Raw genomic sequence first — 6,000 nt, 5'->3', positions numbered from 1 at the left:
TGAGAGGAGGAGGAAAAGCGAGTTTCGGGGCGAGGGTTTAACTTCAAAGAGTCAATTTGGAAGAAAAAATATATGCTGACTGCCATGGGGAAAATTTGAAATATACATTTGATACAGTACTGTACTGAACAAGTTTCGCTTGATTTGCGACACATTGTTCCTAATGAAATAATCATTGATGAGGTCATTGATTCTTCAAATAAAAACAAAAGTGCTGCTGCATTCATGTGTCACCTGACATTTTAATGGGAGACGCTTTGTTGAAAATGCTGAACTGAATTGCCAATATGAAAAAAACTACAATGGACAAAGACACATCAAGATAGCACTTGCGTTGTGGACATTTAAATGGTTTGAACAAGTGAAATTTAATATCCTAAAGTAATTAACAGGGTTACTCTGGATACTTTGTAATGTATGTTCATACGTTTAAGCATTGATGTTGACTTGCTCAGTGGATCATTGTGGAATCGTAGGATTCACGCCCTACATCTACTGTGACCTGTAAACGAATCGTCACAAACAAGCTGCGCCATAGGCATGCCGGGTGGCAGCAAGGAGGAGATGCTTGCGATACACGAACAATGCGATAGGACCCACCACTGGGGAAACCCGCATTGGAAAAGAGGCCCTCGGGTAGAGCTCATTCCCAGAAGAGACATCGCTGATGAGCTGCGGTGCGCTCTCTTGCAGGCCACCACCTGAGAGCTTGACATCGTCAACAATGAGAGTGAGCACAGTGGATGGAGATAATTTAGTTCTGCGTTTTTACAACACGCGGAACAATCCGGGCACACATCGGAGAGCAATTATTTGACCATACTTCACCACGCTTGTCAGTGCGGGTTGGGGAGACGCGTAAATGTTGGAACATTGTGCAGCTCAACTGCACTTTCCTCTCCAGAGAACGAAGCCCCACGACAGTCGATGCCGCTTTCTGTATTCCGGTCACCCATCCAAGCACCATCCAGACTTGCGTTGATCAGCTGAGATCTGACGAGATCTGACGAAATCGGCGCATTCTGGGCTGCTGCTGTTGCTGTGTGAGTATCAGGGGCAGCTCTGAGGAAGAGGAGAGGGGGTCAGGACTAGGTAGCTATGGGGGCAGTTGGTCACTGATCACACGGCGGGGATTCCGCTTAGCATGTTCGCGTACGTGCGCCTGTAGACGACTCCGTGTTGGGAGCGGTGGCACAGTGGTTAGCGCACTGATCTACGATCCCAATTCGATTCCTGCTCATTGCCAAATAGAGATCGGTAAAGTCGAGTGTTTCTGCTATGGATGAGCTTTTCATCGACGAGGCATCCATTTCAACGTATGCAGCTATTCATCAAGATATATTTAAGAAGTATTAATTTACAGCATCCACAGGCCATGCGGGTCGTGGGGTTGTTTTGGCCATACTTCGCCACGCTGGCTAGTACAGGTTGGTGGTAAACGTGGGATCTATGGACAGAGGTACATATTGCAGTACAAAATTTAGATTTTTCTGCTTTACCATGTCCTACCCACAACAATGCCCACCCCAGCAACTAGAAAAAAACTGACAGACAGAAGCAAGTCACATATAGGGCCACCTAGCAGGTTTAACAAACCTGCTTCATGTATAACATCTGGCTACTTTGCAGTCTCAGCTATTTTTAGTTTCACAAATATTCGTGATCCACCAACCCTCCCTCAAAATGCTTCCACACAGGTGGGTTCCACCGAGTGATGCTAATGAAGATGGTGAGGAAGCTTTCGCAATCTGTGCGTGTGTTCTACTGCCAATGCTATGCTTTACAAATTGTAATCATCTTAATCACTCAACACATTCATCAATGACGTTACCATGAAAGGAAATGCATATATGATTACAATACGCGACGTTTTTAGCAAGTTCAATTCTTCTTAAACCCATCTTGAAAATTATCTGAAGAAGGGCCATTTCCTGAAACGTCACCAGGAAAGCGTTTTATATTTCTGGCTGTTATTGACGAATGTGTTGAGAGTTTGTTATCTTTGATTGTGCACAATTGGCAACGTTATTTAATTAAATAATAATTATAAATCTACACGTTATTTAAGAGGTTTGTTTAACGTTGAGGACTGCCAGCCATCTTAAAGGTTAAAATACCTGCGAAGTAGTATGATTTATTTATTTTATTATAAAGTTGAGTTCCTTATCTCTTGAATAGCGACAGTGAACATAGTTTAAGCACGAATTATCATTCCATTGAACACTCTCAACAAGAGCATACAAATCACATGACACATGTTTTAGACAATTTTGGGACAATTAGGGGATATCGTCTCAAAAGTAATCGAGACTGCCTAACACCTCAAATAGTTCAACGAAATAAGTTCAACATACATCCATAGTATCCATGCATCTTGTCTGATATTTGTTGAAGTCTGCATGACATTTTTCAGATGTCCCAGAATGTCCAGAATTTTTATCGTCTCCTGAACAAATGAGGTGCAGTCAGTCTCATCAAATGAATATATTTACCGTGTGCTATTCTAGGTTGGGCGGAGTGTTGACTATTATGCCTCTCAAGCATTTTCCAGGTGGCAAAGTGGGCATTTAAAGGAGTTAAATACGGAATACAAAAATATTGCGAATCCTTACGATGTCAGCAGCACGCTCATCAACGCGCAGCCTAGTTGAAGAAAGTGAACTTGGATTACAAGCGGATGTGAAAACTTTAACTTTAAAATTCACGAATTGCTTTCTCATTAAAATTACAATAAAAGCATAAAAATACAATCTCGGTTGGTGAAGTGGGGTCGAGGACCATTTTATAATCAACTTGTCAATGATGTTAGACATGGCTATATATTGAACTCGTATGACCAGATTAGCCTTGACATATCTTCACCATCGACATTGTTAGCTACTCTCACTTAATTTGCCTCCTGAAGTTCCAATGACTACTTCATTATCAGAGGTCATTTGTATAGCTCAGTGGGCCTTACCTGGAAAAAATAAATAGTAAATAATTTGTGGTGTCATTTTTTTATTTGGAAAATGACACTCGCACACAATGAGCCTATTCTTGTGACTGATGTCCGAGAATTCTTAACGTCGACTGTGCAGTAGACTGAGCAGTGACAGTTACAGCACTCGCAGTCATGGAACCTCTGAAACGAAGTGGCAAGCACCGTCGCAAGGCCACATCGCTGCTCAAAACGTGGCTCAATCGATTTTTATTTTACGTGCCAATATCGCCTTCACTGAAGTAGGCATTGGTGCACGTGAAGTATTGGAAAGACGGCAGGAAACCACTTGACGGGTAGCACACTTTTTATTAAAACTTGACTTGTCACGATACAACGTGTGGTCTCTATTACTCTGACTACACACACTTTACTTGACACGTGTGGTCACTATTCTTCTAACTACACACTCTTCACTTGACACGTGTGGTCACTACTCGTCTGACTACACACTCTTCACTTGACACGTGTGGTCACTACTCTTCTGACTACACACTCTTCACTCGACACGTGTGGTCACTATAACTCACGCTGCAGGCTCACACTGCATGCTCACACTGCATGCTCCCACTGCCTGCTCGCACTGTACGCTCTCCCTGCACTCCGCCCCGTAACATCCGTGGAGCCTACCAGCCCACCCCAGCTTGGGCGTGGGCTACAACCTCTGAGTCCCGAGGACCGGTCCTCACACGGACGTTCGGTCTCGGGTCCCACGGTTCCGCCTCTGGGTCACACAGAGCCCGGTCCCTACAGGGACAGCGAGACTAGGTACCCCAGGGCTCTTCCTCCTCCGTCTTCAGTCTTCGCTGGTTACTCGCTCCCCGTGTGCCTATGCGCACCACCTTATATAGCCCCCGCTCACGGGAGACGGAGCGTATGCGGACCTCGATGTGAGCATCCCTCTTAGTTGACCAATCCCCGCGCGCTTTCCCCAGGATCCCTTCGCTGTCAGCGCGCGCCACTGATACTCAACCAATCACTGCCTCATAACCCCCGACCCTGCGCTGCCTCTGATCCTTCCACGTCAGCGCGCGTCACCAACACACTTCAGCCAATCACTACGCGCTGGCACACGATCCCTACCCCAGCGCGTAGCACCACTACATCACCCCCTCCCACATAGCTCGCAGCCGGCCCGGCTGCTAAACAACAACACAACACAACGTCAACACAACAAACCCCCACCCCCCTGTGTGCCCCGTAGCGCAACAACAACAACAACCTATGTACAATTTGACAGGCAACGCAATAAAAGTCAACAACAACATACAACACCTAGACAACAAGCTATGTACAGCCCGACGAACAACACAATAAAAGCAAATTCCAGAAAAAGAAGGTGTCCAGTGTCTCTGCAGCTATTGACCCCTCTCCTCCTTCGGTTGGTCACGAAAAGTAACGCGACCTAGCGCGAGTCCGCCTGGCCGGTCCATCGTATGGGACGGGACGCTGACGACCGTCCGGTGGCTCCGGCAGCCCTGGACGGCGCGGATCGGGCCTGGAAGGACCGGTCGTGCCACGAGGATCCGGCCGGCGGTGGTCGGCAGCCGTCAGTTCCGAGACACCTGGGAGCGGATCAGGCGGAGACATGTGAGGATCAGGCGGAGACATTTCCCCCCTCGGGTCGTCGGTCACGTCACATGCCCGGCCCTCACGACACAAAGGGAGGCCATATGGAGGCGAGAACGGTTTCAGTCGGGAGGGGTGGACGTACCAACGTCGTTTTCCCCATTTTATTTGAACACACTGGGGGCGTGCAACCCGCACGACCTCCACGGGTCCCCGCCACGGCTTCAACAATTTAGGCGACGTGGCCAAGGGTGCCTGGGGGCAGTGCAGCCAGGCCTTATCGCCCGGTTTCCAGTCGTGCACGGTCGTCACCTTCCGTGCACGCAACCGCTCGTTGGCAATTTGGCGAGCCCGCGAATTAAGCCGTGCGGCCTCCCGTGCCTCGGTCAGCTTATGAATGTTAAATTTAATATGTTCTGCCAATTTAGAATTTGTTCGCGGTGCGGGCAGTCCCAGCTACGTTTCCATGGGCGGGTCGGCTTCCCGACCATACATCAGATAGAATGGGGAAAATCCCGTTGCTGCATGTGGGGCCATCCTATACGCGGCGAGGACACCCGGGACCTGCAGGTCCCAATCAACATGTGCCTCACACACCTGCTGGCACAGCATAGAAGTCAAAGTCCTGTGGAGTCGCTCCACCATCCCGTCTGTCTGCGGGTGGTACGGGGAGGTACGCACCTTCTTAGTACCCAATAGGTCGCACACCTCTTGCAGCAATTTACTAGAAAAAATTTTCCCCTGGTCGGTCAGCAACCGTTTGGGAGCCCCCTTGTCCAGGACGTAGCCCTGGACAAAGGCGTCCGTCACAGCCGCCGCCGACTGGTTGGCGAGTGGCCACGCCATAGGCTACCGGGTTAGTATTCGACACCAACCAACAGGTACTTATTACCCCTAGGCGTGACTGGAAAAGGCCCCAAAATATCGAGCGCAACGAGCTCGTTAGTGCGCGAGACCTGAATAGATTGCAGCGGTAGATTTGATGCCACGGGCGGCGGTTTCCGTCTGGCGCAGTCAACACACCCCTTTAGAATATTCACCACATCGCTCGCCATCCCCGGCCAATAATAGTCACGCTGAAGCAGAGCAAGCGTCTTGTTCACTCCCAAATGCAAGAGGCGTTCATGTGCGGCCAGGACAACCTTCCCCCGCACAGCGGAAGGCACCACGAGTGCGTGCCGCCGGGACAAGTTGTCCCATCTCATTAACAGGCCCTGCTTAAGTACCCAGGAGCCAGTTCGCTCCCGGCCCTCCTCGGGACCCCCCACCCTGCGCCGCAACGCTAGCAGGGAGCCGTCAGCCATTTGGAGACGGCCCCACTCACTCAGCGACAATGAGAGCAGCGAGTCCTCTCCCTCCGCGGTAGTGGGAACATCCCCGATCGGTACCTCCGCGGTCGCAGCCAACGCCCCCATACTCTCAGCAGCTGGCGGTTTACAGCGTGCCGAACC

Source organism: Lampetra planeri, chromosome 45 (genome assembly GCF_965212315.1).
Source record: "Lampetra planeri chromosome 45, kcLamPlan1.2.h2, whole genome shotgun sequence".
NCBI classification, from domain to species: domain Eukaryota; kingdom Metazoa; phylum Chordata; class Hyperoartia; order Petromyzontiformes; family Petromyzontidae; genus Lampetra; species Lampetra planeri.
Note: the sequence above shows the minus strand (reverse complement) of the source record.